General features: G+C 44.1%; 1 long non-coding RNA gene across 1 annotated transcript; it reads left to right on the forward strand.

Annotated features, from left to right (window-relative positions):
- The first annotated feature begins 616 nt into the window (after window positions 1–616).
- LOC142600415 (uncharacterized) lies at window positions 617–9,236 on the forward strand. Its single transcript, XR_012833886.1, has 3 exons — window positions 617–1,111; window positions 5,925–6,116; window positions 6,865–9,236. It is a non-coding gene; the product is annotated as an uncharacterized LOC142600415 (long non-coding RNA).
- The last annotated feature ends 6,363 nt before the right edge of the window (window positions 9,237–15,599 follow it).

Genomic DNA, 15,599 nt, shown 5'->3' on the forward strand with positions numbered 1-15,599 from the left:
GGAAATATTTTTTTGATAGAAGCCAAGCTTGAGAGAGGAGTGCACGCTGTCGTGCCTGAAAGTATGGTATTAATAATTAAGCCATGCAATCATTACCTCAGGATATTATTTCTTAAATATCTCTTGCAAAGGCAATACGATTACATATGAATTATATCAATTTTCTACCAACAAAAAAAAATCCACAGAAATAGGAATTGAATTACGCTGTCCAATTTGCTGTAAAGTTCACTGTACGTGAAGAAATTAATCAAAGCTACCACCACCCATTTTTATGGGAACATAAAATGATGTGAACTTCCATTTTTAATAAAGATGCATAGCTCTTTTATGAAGACTGACTAATAACACTGTAATGAACTGAAAAGCTACTGATACATTAAGAATGAAAATTTTGAGGGATGTGTTTACTGAGCCTCCTGTTTCAAGCCAGGCAATAGTTCCATTTGAATCTGCCCACCGATAAAGGAAAAATCCAAACAGTAAAGTTGATGCAAACTCTGTGTAAATTCATCTCCCACATAAGTAAATGACCAGTGACAATTTTTTTTAATCTAGCTACTCCCACCTAAATGATCCCTCAGATGGATGTGGTCTGTGTTGTCCAGCAGTTTAATACCCTGTGCAGATGTCTCTCTGTTGCCACAAGTGCCCATGAGTGGATATTTCCAACCTCATCCAAAGGCCTACAAGGCAACAAAGGAATTTTTTTAGGTCCCAAATTCAGGACGATTCTGGGCAGCAGCATGCTTATGTGTTCTCTGTGCAGGATAAAGGCTTTTAATCAGGAAGGCTCTCCCTCCTTCCCCCAAAAGAATGCTAATTAATTAAAGACATTGAATATTAATTGAATAATCAAATAGAGAGCTAATTTATTTTGACACTATTCACATAGCTCTTTCACTTGCTTTTTTTCTTTTGGAACAGTCTAAGGAATGATGCAATTTTCTGGAATATTTGTTTAAACAGCATTTAAGCATACAGTGGAAAGAAACGTGGGAATATCTCAATCACAGCAGAGAGTTCCCAGAGTGCTGTTTATCCGACCTGGAAATAAGTGCTGCTCTCCTTTCCTTTGGACAACTGAATTGAAAGAGAGGGAAAATCTGGGGTAAGGCAAATTTTTGTGTTTTTCTTTGTTCTTCTCAGCAGTCACTCAGCCAGTTAACTTTGTTCACCAGGTGTTTTCTCATTTCTCACAAATGACTCTAACTTGGAAACTATCAGAAATTTGCTTAGTTGCTAGAATTCATCTGGGGAAAATCTTCAAGGCCTTTTCTCATGGGTGGTCGTTTGCTTTGGCTCTTCTTAACCCTTGTTCTAGTTAATATTTTTTAAAAAGCACAACTAAGGGCAATGTTTCATAACTGCAAGAGGTAAAGAGCTAATGAATAATAGAATTGCTAGTAACAGACAAAGGTGGACTTCTTGATTATATTTACTAAATTAACTTAATCATTTGCATTTGATATGATGCTTAGAGGCATCAGATCGAGTCAGGGAATTGACTTGTTTACTTGTCTTTCCCAGCTCTGTGAATCTAAACATCAATCAAATGCTAGAAAATTGTTTAGCTAGAATGATCATTACTCAGTTTATCCACTCTTTCCCACCATTTCTGAAGAGGAAGAATATTCCATGAGTATAATCTTCTGCTTTCTTGCCCCTATCTCCAACTGCCTCATTTTAAAAATGTCATTTCTGTGAGACCCTAAGAGGGACCACATGCCTCATCTTAAGACCACTCAACTACAGAGATGGCAACAAGAGAGAAATACAATATTCCAGCTGGATAATCACCAAGCAGTCTGATTCACTTAGTCTAATGTTCCCAGTCAGATCCTGGCAATGAAATAAGCATGTAGGAGAATGCAAACAGATTAGTTTTAATTAAAATAATAAAAAGGTCCAAGCTATGGACCTCAGATTTGAGCTCGTCTTATTTTTTTCATGAGGAAGTATAGGTGATCAAATCTTTCTCTGAACCTGTCCCTCAGGTTTTTAGTCTGATTTGAATTCAAAGCCATATGGACCTGTTTGGCTGCTTCTAAAATATTGCCCTACAAATGTACACTATTTTGTCAATCCAGACCCACAGTTCATCTTCGAAACTCCTCAGCTCTGGATTTGTTCTAGGGCTTAATAACATTGTCCCAGGATACCTCTGGGACAACATCCATGTTGGTTTTCATTGCTACATTATTCTCATTATTACTTACACAGTTTTAAAGGTCTGGGCTTCGGTCAAGGTGCCACTGTGTTAGGACATGGACATTTTGGGATATCTCAACCTCAGAAAGTTCCTTTTTCCAGTCAGGAAGCAATAGATCCTCTAAATAATGTTGGCAGAATTTGGGGTCCGCAATAAGGAGACAATTAATTATTGCTATTATAATGATTATCATTTTGGGGTCTCCTGTAGCAGGATTAAGGCTCTGCAGGTGCTGAACAGCAGTTCTGTACAGAACCTTGGTGGCAGCTGGCAACAGCTGGAATCCCATTTCCTGCTCATCAGAGCTTCAAAATATGTCATTACATGTAGAGAAAAGAGGGAGAAATGTTATTTGTCTTTTAATTTCTTTTAAAATCTTCTGCATTTGTCTACAATGCACCATTGACAAAACTACTACTGATTTAAATAAAAAACAAGCAAACAAAATTAAGCAGACTAAAATCATACCTACATGTGCACAGAAACATTTATCAGATTGGCTCATATATTAAAAGGCCTTTTTTTTTTCTGTTGAGCTGGGAGTGAAATATTTTTAAAGGCTTGTGTTGTAAACAGAAAATCCATGATTTAAATTAATGATTTATTCCTTTAAAGCCAGTGTGGAATCTATCACTGGCATGATAAGATGCACATTGTCTTCTATCTGCATATAGCCATGTAACTGTGCAATATCTAGCAGTGAATATGAAAAAAAAAAAATCAATTTTGCCTGGTTTCAAGCATATCTCCTGAGTCTGAGATATGTCTCACTTGTTTTTCAAATACCGCTACAAGTAATTTAAGCTCTGTGTTCAGAGAAAGAACTTGTCTCTGTGTGGGTGCACACATCTGTATTACCTGATTGGCATTAATTTTTACCTATTTTAAACAGAAAGACTGCAGTTCTCCTCCAGCTTTTTTTGCCTTTTTTTTTTTTTTTCCCCCCAGAGGAAATGATCATTAAGAGACTGCCTGATCCAAACCCCAAGGAAGTCAAGGTACAACTTTGGTGAAGTGTTGATCACACTCCAAGGCCCAGATCCTTGAAGGGTTTTAAGGTTCAGCTTCCCCTGAAGATTTTGGAAGACCTGAAAATCTGGATGTTAACACTGAAGTCCTCAGTTCTTTATGCATGATGAGTATCTAGCTTTCACCGAATCTGCCAAAAGCCACCACCAGGTGCTGGCCTGGTTCAATCTTGTATCTGATGCAGCTTTGTATTTTCTGTGCTCCTGAAAATCTGGAGTGATATGCAAGTTACACGATCACAGAACAGCTCATGCTGGAAGGCACTTCTGGAGATCATCTACTCCAACTCAAGCAGGGTCAGCTACAGGAGGCTACGCACGGCCATGTCCACTTGGGTTTTGAGTATGTCCAAGGATACAGACTCCACAACCTCTCTTGGCAACCTGTGCCAGTGTTTGACCACCCTCACAGAAAAACAGAAAGATTTTTCTTGTGTTTAGGTGTCATTTCCTGTATTTCAGTTTGTCCCATTGGCTCTTGTCCCATTACTGGGCACCACTGAGAAAACCCTGGCTCTGTCTGCTTTAATCCCCACATTGGGTATTTATATACATTGATAAGATCCTCCTTGAGCCGAAGTCCCAGCTCTCTCAGCCCCTACTCACATGCCAGACTCACTTTAGTGACCCTTCACTGCACTCACTCCTGTACATCCATGTCTCTGGTACTGGGGAGCCCAGGACTGGACACAGAACTCCAGGTGACATCTTCTCACTGCTGCTCAGTAGAGAGGAAGGATCAACCCCTTTACACCTGCTGGCAAAGCTTTTCCTGATGCATCCCAGGATGCTGTCTGCAAGAGTGCATTGCTGGCACCAACTTGTTCACCAGGGCCCCTTGGCCCCTTTCTGCCAAGCTGCTTTCTAGATGGTCAGTCCCCAGGGTGTACTAGTGCATGGGGTTGTTCCTCCCCTGGTGCGGGACTTTGCTTTTCTCTTTGTTGAACTTCATGGGGTTCCTGTTGGCCCATTTCTCCAGCCTGTTGAGATCCCTCTGAATGGCAGCACAAGCACTTGGTCTGTCAAATGGTTCTCCTAGTTATGTATTATCTGCAAATTTGCTGAAGGGGCACTCTGTCCCATCATCCAGGCCATTAATGAAGAGGTTAAACAGTGTTGGTCCCAGTACCAGCCCTGGGGCTGGCTAGGAACTAGTGACTGGCTTCAAGACGAACTTCAAGTTGCTGATCACAATCCTTTCGAGCCCAGTTTTCAATTTACCTCACCATCTCATATATTCAGCCCATACTTCACCAGCTTGTCTGTGAGGATGTTAACAAGAGACAGTGTCAAAACCTTACTAGGGATAAACCATGTTCATTGCTCTCCCCTCACCCACCAAGCCTGTCATCTCATCATGGAAGGCTATCATGTTGGTTAGACATAATTTCCCTTTGATAAATCTGTGCTGACTGCTCCTGATCACCTTCCTATCTTTCAACTATCTGGAAATGGATTTCAGGATTAGCTGCTCCATCACCTTCCCATAGACTGAGGTGAGGCTGGCCTGCCTGTAGTTGCCTGGCTCCTTCTTGTCCTTCTTGAAGATAGGAGTGACATTTGCACTCTTCCAGTGCTCAGGAACCTCCCCCGATCACAATGACCTTGCAGATATAATCAAGAGTGGCCTTGCAATGACATCAGCCAACACTTGGGTGCATCCTATCAGGGCCAATGGACTTGTCTGTTCAGTTTGTTTAGATGTTCCCTAACCTCCACCGAGGGTAAGTCTTCCTTGCTCCAGACATCCCCATAAAGACCAAGGTGAAGAAGACATTGAGTACCTTGGCCTTTTCCATGTCCTTTGTTACCAGGACCCAATCCCATTCAGCAGCAGGTCCCTATTGCCCCCAGTAGCTCCCTAGCAGCTGGTATGCCCCGTGCTACCGCACAGCATGGTGCAGCACGCCATGGCGTGGTACTTCTTCTGGCTGCCTACGAACACGACTTACGAAAATAAACAGGACACGACAGAAGCCGGGGCTGGGCTCTGTGTTACCTTCCTGCACAACGGGATTTCAAGCAGCGTGTGCAAAAGTGCACCAAGAGCTGCAGAGGCTGACTTTGAAAGTCCAGCTGCGAATTTAATTTTAAGTGATATGAGCTCCAGCTTAATGAAACTGTATTTTCTCCTCTCTAACAGATACTTTACCTTTCCCTTTGTCTGCCCTGTTGCTTGCCCTAAACTCAGCTTGCTCCGATGGGATGTAATCCTCAGCCAGTCAGTCATTCCCTCAGGCGGGGTGAGCTTCTGTTGCTCCATTTTTGGCAAAATCTGCAGCACAGATTTCTAAATGTCTTGTATTTATTTTATTGCATTTTTTTGTGTCTGTGCGTGAAACCTTATGTTTGATGGGTAAACAGTGGATAAACATTTTTCATAGAGACTTTTTATTTTTTAATAAACAGAGTAATTTTCTCAAATAGCTCCTTTCTTACTCCGCTTCATAATATCACGTGGAAATAGATGGTCTGTTTCAACATCGGGGAACTGGAGGGATAAGAATAGAGACAGCAGTGTGGAAGCAATGGGTCCCTCTTCTGCCCATATGGTTCAGGTTTGCATTTTGGCTGGCACGATAATGTGATTGCTGGCAGATCGAATGTTTAGTCTCCAGAGCAAATAGCAGCCAATGAGTTGGGGTGTAATGTACATGTGGAGATGTTCATAATATTCCACACAGGCTGAACCTACAGCAGGAGTGAATTCAGCTGCAGTGAAAACAGAGATGCTGCATGAATCCTTCTGTCAGCACAGCAATGGCATTTCCAGGCTTTTGCGTTTGGGAAGGGGAAGAATGTGCCTCTGGGGATGGAGAACCGCCACCACTCGCGGATTCTCCTGTGGCAGGGATTTCTGACTTGCCGCATAGAAGGTGATGTATTCTGATGAGCCTGAAAGTTACATTTCATCACTGCTTTATCACCCGATGAATCATTACAGCAGATGAATGTTAATTGTAGCTAAACAAATGGGCATGTCCTCTCTACCCCCAGACAGCTGCCACCGCTGTAAGACATTAGGCAGAGGGTGCAAAATGCTTCTGGATGGAAGAGAAGCGCTACCCGTACCTCTGGAGCTGCGTATCTGCAGCGTAATGAAATGCCAGGTGTGGAAGAGCGTTTGGATCGGAGCAATTTCCATTTGCTCTGTGGTTTGCACCGCTCCGGGGACACGTGCAGTGCAAAGCTCCCTTAAGTGGTTGTTTGCTCACAGGCAGGAAGGTCTGCCTGGGAACGGAGCCGGCTTAGTCGTATGCCATGGCACTGGCGTGCCTGGGCTGAGAGGGTACCTGGCATCGCCGGATAAGGTGCCGCTGGGATGGCGTGAGGGGCTGCTGAGCCTGGGCGCAGGGCAGAGCAGGGCCACTTCCTTGGGCACTGGCAGTCCTTGGTTTAAGTGTTCTTTGTCCAGGGAAAATGAACTGATCGGGCGGACTGAAGTGTTTTCTTCTAGCAGTTGCCCCTCTTGGCTGACCTAGCGACAAATCTTCTGTAGCTAAGACACTGAGGCCTGGGTTGTCTGACACTTAATGACTTGAATTCTCTTGCTGCTGTTATATGAACCAAAGCAAAGTGTGTTGGGGTACCTCATTTCACCTAGTTCATGTTTCTCCTCAACAGGATGCACCTGGAAGGCAGTAACTTGCAAAAATGACATTTCCATGCCATTCTTGATCCTCTGTCGTAAGACAGTCTGTTTCTAGGAATACAGTTGCATGACAAGAGACAGAGGTAATCAGATAGCCAGGTGGGCAGCCAAGATCTCAGACCTGTTCCTCCTACAGGACATTTTAATATTTGTGAAGGTGCATGACTGGAACAGGAGGCCAGAACCAGTAAGGAAAGGAAGTACTAACAGCTAGGGACAGTTGTGGCTAAAAATTAGCCGCCCGAAGGTTAGAAAAGCAGATACATACATTTTGGTGTGTGAGAGTGGACATCTGTAGCTGGTCTTTAAAATGGGCAAAAATATGAAATTAAGCATTCTTTCTGTCGGCTTGAAAGAAATATCTCGTATCTGCACAGAGTGCCCTGCCCCTTACAGAGGCGCCTCGGCATGGATGAAATTCAGATGGCAGCAAACAACACACAGCATCTTATTCTCAGTACGTGGGCCTGTCTCCGCAGGATTCCCCACCTGGAACGATTTCCTGGAGACCCCGGTTGTGCCACCCGGAGCCGTTCGCTGCCTCCGGGGCTTCATCACCCCGGCTCGGCTCATCTGGCAGGTACCTCTTCAGCTCAGCCGCTGACGGCAAGCGAGAGGAGGGGAGGAAGGAGATCCTTGCAGACAGTTCAAACACAGACTAAGAGGCATGTGTTGAAATGTCGTCAAAGTAGCAGGAATTCATTTTATTGAAGAATACATATAATAAAGATAGAACAAAGGGACTGAAATGGTGAACAGATGGGCGGGTGTTCTTCGGTGGCTCAGGAGCTCTGTGAACATGCTGGTTTATGCCCTCCCCCTCTTTCTGCCTTTTTTTTTTTTTTTCCCCTTGGTTTGGTTTGGTTTAGTTTTGATGCATCAGGGTAGGATGTGAGATGATATGACAGTATATGTCAGAAACTTGGGGGAAAATAAAACCCCCTTTTTTTAACATCAAACTACTGCTATCAATAGGAACAGCAACTGTTCAAAATTTGTTTCAGAGCTGCCAAGAAGTGAACATTCACAGGAGAGAGAGAAAGAGAGAGAGAGAAGGGAAAAAATATTTTTCCCTGCTGTTTGCAAGGTGGACACAAATGCAAGCGGTAGGAGGCTGACAACTTGACACATGTCTAATAAATCTAAAGCACGGAAAAAAAGTCAACAATTCACTGTACAAGAAAGCATTACTGGGATAAAAAAGTACAATCCAACAAACCCCCCACTTAAAAATATATTTATTCCCAAATCGGTGAGGGACACAGACATTAGAGCCTCAATTTCTCTTCCCCTCCCCGTCCAACGTTCCTTTTTCTGGATTTCTTTTTTTAAACCAGGGGCACATTAGCTCCTGTGCTGAGGAAGCTGAGGTTTGCTGCATTATAAATGAACAAGGTGCAAAAGCTGAGTCCAGCGAGCAGATGTTGGGAGCTCAGCGTGCCAGTGACAAAGGGCTAGAGTGCAAGAAGCTTCCATCGCACGTCTGTTCTTCAGCGCAGAGCAGGCAAGGTTTTAATTTGACAAGTTGGTTGGATGCAGGGAATTCACAGATCTCGGTGAAAGCCAAACAGATTTGGCCACCTCCTGCATGGCCACATTCAGCTAAAAGGGTAGCAGTTGTGAAAATGTCTCCTGCTCCAGCCGCCTGACACCACGCACACAACAGGGAGCCTCGAGGAGGCTTGTTTACCACAGGCGGCAAATTCCTTTAAAAGGGAAGAAGGGGCAGGGGGGGGGGAAGAAGTGGGAGAGAAAAAAAAAATCATGCTTCCATTATCAAAATAATTAAGGATTTTTATTTCAGGTGGCTGGTTTGGTTATTTTTTAAAGCTCTTCATCCTTTTTTTTTTTTTTTTTTTTTAATAGTTGGTATGTTATGAAATGCAAGAATGAAAATGAATGCCAAAAGTAATGGAAATTCTCCTACAAGCCTCATGTAAACAGAAACATCAGCATTAAAGTTATGAATCTTAATTTGTGCCACTGAGCTAAAATTTGTATCTTTCTGCATTAAAGGAATATAGACATACAGCACTGTGTAGTGTCTATGTGCAATACAGAAAACTGACATGGTCTCTCCAATTTATGGGGAAATTGACATAATTTTGCAAAAAAAAAAAAGAAAAAAGAAAAAACCACTTGTGAACTGGATTTTGCATAATGGGATTAATTTGGTTGACTGTCACATCAACTGTGCTGCAGAATGCAAGTTAATCACAACATCGGTCTGATTTAAAAGAAGAACGAAAGAAAGAGAAGGAAAAGAGAAAAAAAAAAAGGAAAGGTATTTTCTTCCTCTCTTCAATTATTGTTTCATTTTAAAATATCCCTGATTTTTTTGTAGCTGTGGTAGCTCTGGCAAACAAGGCTGGTGTATATTTGCGATGGCCACCTGAGTGGTCTTTTTTCCCTCCCCCACTCTCTACAGTAAAAGGGAAGAAAAAAAGTCAATAGCTTTTCCAGGCTCACGCAAAACTGCTTCCATGGCATGGCACAACTATACGCATTTGATCAACATTTAAGCCCATCAACAGAGCCGAAGCAACTTTAAATATTTTGTCGCACAGATCTCATTTGCTGCCTTTTCTTCCACTTACCACCCTCCCTGCGAAAGCTGCTCTCGGCGTCGGGCTCCCCACTGAACCAGCCCCGCTACCCCATTTCTGCCTGCATCCCCACTCGGGCAGGGACAGCACCGTTCCTCTGGCAGCTCTGCGTAACGTCAGAGAGAGAAGCGAGCGTTCGTCGATTATTTTGTGGCTGATTTCTGTCAGTCTTTCCAGAGGTATGGGATGAAGGAATGAAATAAACCTTCTTACAGGCTCTCACATCGTGTTCTTGGCAAAGGTACTGAAAACAGAGACGGCACATGTACATGACACATCACTTAAGTCCTCTGGTTTCTATGGTTGCAGTAGATTTTGCTTTCAGGGGGCATCCTAGGAAGGAGATAATGCTGCGCAGCGCTTTGGGCACGGTGCGGTTGAAGAATTAGCTCTGGGAATTGATCATACCATGATAGTGGTGACAGAGAACAAGGAATCGGGGCTGCTGGGATGTCAGAGCAACTTACGCTTCCAGGGGACGGTGTCATGTCAGCGATTCCTGAAGGCCCTTGCACCACACCGCAGCCGGTGACTGCTCCTTCATCTCTGCCTCCCTCGCAACGAGCACACTCTTCTACCCAGCGCAGCGCACTGACTAGGTTAAACAATTACACTACACTAATTGGCCTGTGTCGGTCCTGATGAGAAAGTAAACAAATGCTGCAGAGAAAAGCTGAGACAAATTGTATCTAATTAAATTGATGAAAAAAGTGACAATATTTTTGCCCAGGAAAAAAAAAAAAGGCAACTTGTATCATGACAAATATCTCATGCTTGCAGCCATGTACCCCACCTGCTAAACTTCACACCTTTGCTTGGACGTGGCTGTGCCAAGCAGGGGAGAACAGAGGTGCCCTGAGGTCTCCATTAGTGCCAAAACTGCTGGGAGTCCTCGTGGGTCAGGCATTGCTCTGTGTGTGCAGGGAGAAGGCTGTCCGCCATCATTTAGCTATTCTGCCGACCCTGCTTGTGTGCGTGCGCCTGCTTGTGTGTGTGTGTGTGTTTTGACCAGGGTGGGCTGATAGCCATACCTCAATCCATGGACAGAAGTGCTCCTTTCCCTCTCCGCTCACAGGCTGGTTCGCCCACTTCTGGGCCACGAGCCTCCCACCACCTAAAGTTTGCGTTGGCTTCTCATGGCCCAGCGAATTCGCCTTCGCGCGACAGCCACCACCCTGGCTGATCCTGGAGGCGGAAATCCCGGACCCCAGAGCTGAAAGCGTGAGTCTCCACATCTCACATGAGACATCGATGCTTGCTATCTGTAAGCAGCATCCACTTCAGTTCCTCTGTGGACCACAGCAACTCCTGGTACACCACCCTGGCACGAAAGTCTGGGGAGACACAGGTGAACAGGTGGGAACATTTTAGGGATGGATACAAATTGTCTCTTCATTGACCAGAAGAGAAAAAGCCAAGAAAAACGCTATGCGGTCCAAGGGAACACTGCCTCCTCCCATGCTATCCTCCATGCCGATGGCCTCGTGGAAGCTAAACCCACAAAAAGTTACTGGTCCCATATGCCCATCGGACCAGGGCAGAAACAGGGAAGAGTTATGGGAGCCCAGAGCCCTGCCGTCGTGCATCCCTATTAAAAATGAGCCTAGAAAACTTTTTCCATCATTTTGCTTTGGTGAGGTGAATATGAGGACACCTCCTTGATTCACCTGGGAAAAGACCAGTTTAACCTTAATTATTTGGTGGGACGTTAATAAGTAGGTAACCTCTATTTCTGGGGTCCTGAACACGCAACATGTGAAAATCAGAAAGCTGGGGCCACTAGAATCTCTTTCCTCCGAATCTCAGTGAAACCAATGAAAAGCCACAGAGCGTGTTCACTGAGTGCACAGTCCTGCTGGCCACAGAAGCAGGTAGTATATAGCCGAGCATTTCCATCCTAATCCTCTGTTTCGAGTCGCTCAGAGTTTTTCAAATGCTTTACAAATGTTCCAGGCCTGGTCTCTGGCAAAATTAAATTTTGTAATAGTTCAGGATAAAAGTGATTCATTTATTCTTGAGCAGGAGAAGAGTCCAAGAAGCAAGGAAACAGAATTTTTTGTGACTTTTTTTTCTAATAGTTCATCTACTAACTTCTCTCAGGAACCAGATTTGAAGCCTGGCATGAAGCAGCCCTCACTGAGAGGGCCATTAGAGACTAGAACACACTACAGCTATTGACCAGTGTGTTACGGGGAGGTTTCTCTGTGGTCCAAAAGGGTTATGAGGCCTTTGAAATCATCCAGTGGGCTTACGCAGTTTATTTAGGAAAGTTGATTCCCTCCACTCCGACTCTGCCCCCACACAAACACTGTTTCTTCTAGTAATATTGGGAGCATGGAGATCTGTATTTTCCATGTTCGTGGCTAATTTAGCTGTACAGAGATCCCAACAGAGATTAGCAAGGTGAGCTAGATGACCTCCTAAGATCCCCTCTAGCCTCATTTTCCTATTGTCTAGTCTTAAAGGCCATCTGATTCACACCATAAGTTCCATATAAACTTTACATCACTTGCGTAAATCTGTTTATCTAAGTCCACCGATGAGCCATAGCACATATTATTACAGAATTATTTCTTGTGTTTTTCCCTGTGGTCTTTCAGGTTGATGCACGCTGAGCAGCCCACGTTGTGCAACGTCTGTAAGTTTTGTGTGTTGAAACTGCAGTAAATTCAAGGTGTGATGTAAGCGATTAATACTTAGGCAGCATGTTGGAGATAGGAGAGCAGCACTATGCCCTGTGACGGCTACGGATTGCCCTGTATACTAAAGACATGTTCATGTTGTTGCACTTTGGCTCCAGTCTGCATGGCAGCTGGAGAAAATGTTGCATCTCTTCCACGCAGAAGGTGCTGCGGCACAGTATATTCTGCGGCAAAAACACCGAGCAACAACGGAGATGATCTGGTTATCTTCGTTGCAGACGGGAGCAAGCTAAACAGAGAGCCACTCGCCCTGGCTCTGCAGTCCCAGCAGGCTGCCCCCGGAGCTACGTGGCCTTTGTGAACAACTAATAGATCGATCAGAGTGGAAATACACACACAGCTTTAACTTCGTAGTTGTGCGGGTTTCGCGCTGGCTCAGACGACCTGGGTGGTAATTAGTGCTCCTCATTTGAAATCCTAGGAGTTTTGCACCAAATTTGGTGGTGGTCTTAGCAGTCAAGGACAACTGAAAATGTACCATAATAGTAGCATGCACATCATAACAGACAAAGCAGGAAAAAAAATAGTAGTGGAGAATATGATACTAACATGCCCATTTTAAAGATGAGTAGCTGAGTCACAGAGTGATGAGAGCCCAAATTCCCACAGGCACGCAGGTAACCGAGGAGCGAGTACTTGCCCAAATTGGACTGAAAGTCAGTAACAGGGCTTAACTTTGATCTCCTGACTTGCAATCATCTTATGATGCCACTATAAAATCAAACCTTTCCCCAGGGCTTCTCAGGAAAGGTGAGTTATTTCTGCCACCCAGCAGACACTCGTGCAGTTCACCTGGCCGGACATCGGAGAGCGTCAGGACCCGCAGCATCCCTCGGCCCGTGAGATGGGGCGAGGAGGGTGACGGGGGAGAGCGGCATCCCGGATTCACTTCGTGGGAAGGTTTGGCGACTTCTGTGTGAATAACTGACTGACTTGTTGCTAGGGAACAGTTGGGAGGCATGCTTTTGATCTCCCATATGCTTACTACTAATAAATAAACAAATAACAATAATTACAACAAACCCCAAGCCTGTTGTATCTCCAGGATTAATTAATGATGAAATACAGCTGAAATTCTGTAAAAGAAGGCAGCAAGGTGGGTTAGAATTCACATTTTCCTGCTGTGTATGGAAATGATGGTTGAAATTAACATATTTTTTTTCCTCCTTAAAATTTACCTTAGCTGGATCAGGTTAGTGGGAGGAGTGGGGGAGTATTCCCTTCACAGACAGAGGATGAGCAGGCAGACAGTAAATCTCCCCATGCCAGTTTTACTCGCATCCAGTTTTTCCTGCCTAGTACAGTTAAGTTTTTTAGATACTTTACTTGCATTTCTAATTCAGTTATTCTTCTGAAATTTATTCAAAGGATTTATGCTTATGAAATTATAATATAATGCTGCCTATATGCCAATGAGCTGCAGGCAAAGAAAATAATTTTCTTCAATTTACAGTTATGAGGCTGGAAGAAAATGATGCCTTCTTATCACCTCTTTTTCTTTGTATGCCTCGGTATTTTTTTAAGTCTTCAGAAGGCAGGAGCTGATGATGAATTCTTAAGCAGATCACACTGATAATTGTATTTCAGAACTGTCAACTCTGTGAAGACTGTCCACGGAGGTGTCTCAGTTCACTTGAGCTATTTGTGTCACTGCTTCTCCAGGAACTCAGCCCTCAATAAAACCCAAATCACTGGGGATATTGTTAAGTCTTCTGAAAGGATTATTAGATCGAAGGAAAATTTATGGATGACACTTTGTAACAATTAATCAGGAACTGTTGATGAAGTTAAGTTGGTTCTTTATTCTTGAACAGAAAAAAAAAATATGCAGCCCCTGTACAAATTGTCAAATGGCCTATTTTGTCACTCTGTTTGATTAATGGACTATTTGGAGTCCCCAAAAAGTCCTAGTACAAATAAAAAAGAGTCATAAATATTGAATAAGCTCACAGCATGGTTAACCTTGACTATATTTTGGAACATTCTTGGGGAAAACTTTGATATTCAGAAAATAAATTGCTAAGGGGATTAAAAAAAACCCTAAAAAACAAATTGGAGATTTTGGAGAATGTCACCTACCCAACCTTGTCATCCTGATTAGCCTGCCATGATAAATTAGCTTTAGTTAGCTTTGCAATCAGGTCAGAAACTGCTGGCACACTACCGCGTTTTGCTAGTGGGGCTACACTTGGTCCACAAAAGGGGCACAGGATGGCAAGGAAAATACTCCTGCTTTTGGTGCTTTGTATGTCACGCAGTGCTGGGACTGCTAACAGGCTATTATCCTTTTGTACTGTAATTTATGGAAATGGAGCCCAAGGAGTGCTGGGAGCATGAGAGTCATGGCGCCATAAGGTTGCTTCTGAAAGGTTGGTCGAAAGATGTCCAGTGTGTATCTGTGTATACGCAAATGCTAAGGCCCGAGTTTCAGCTGCAGCAAACACACACGTGCACGCACGCACACACGCGTTCATACGTATTCAGGACACGCAGTTTCCATCTTTTCCTCCTGCTCCTCTGTCTCTCTATTTGCAACTCCAGTGCCCTCCTCCCCCCCCCCCCCCCCCGGGCCTCCCCCCTTCATTGCTTGACGTAGGTCTGACCAGTCATTTTTGCTAACCTCTGATAGCATCTAGGTCGGAGTGATCCCAAACTGGCTTGCTTTTGTTCTCGGTGAACAAGAAATACAATGCTATTAGTTTAGGCTGGGGTTCCACAAAGCACTTAAAACCCACGTGCTTCACTCCAAGCATGCAAGCAATTCCCTTCTTCTCCTTCGGCAGGGCACTTAAGTGCCTGCTTAAAGTTAGGCATGTTTCAGGCATGTTTGGGCTGAATCGGGCCCTTATTCAGGAGAAATAATGCCACTTTACATCTTGTTTAGTTAGCCCCTTTTGCCAGCGTGTGTCGTATGCCAGCTCACTAACCTATCTAAGCTGACATACATGCTATAATGTACTTCAAAGCAGAGATTATTCAGGCTCAGGAACTGGGAGAGATTTTGAAATCTGTGCAACTATTTCCATTAGGAATGTAAGAGAGCTGTACAATAATAATTGCTCATTAGATTTTGCTGATTCTTTGAAAGTAACGCAGGGATTAGAACGGGGGGGTTGTTTTTCGTCTTGTCACATTTCATTGTGAGCTATAAATAATACCTCCCCGTCCATTTTTATTGTTCTCCGTGATCACAGGTAGTCCTCTACCTCCCACTTAAGAACAGCGAGGGCTGGGCCAGAGGTTGCATAAGGAGCGTTAGGCGTCCGTGCAGGGAGACCGAGGTGCCAGCTCCGATTGCTCCCTGCTGCAGGCTGCATCCGTTGGGTCGGCAGTGGCCAAAGGGAAATGCTTTTCCCAGAAAGGTCTGCCTCAGGACAATGGGGCCAGGGAATGTCTACA

Source organism: Balearica regulorum, chromosome 2 (assembly GCF_011004875.1).
Source record: "Balearica regulorum gibbericeps isolate bBalReg1 chromosome 2, bBalReg1.pri, whole genome shotgun sequence".
Classification (NCBI taxonomy): domain Eukaryota; kingdom Metazoa; phylum Chordata; class Aves; order Gruiformes; family Gruidae; genus Balearica; species Balearica regulorum.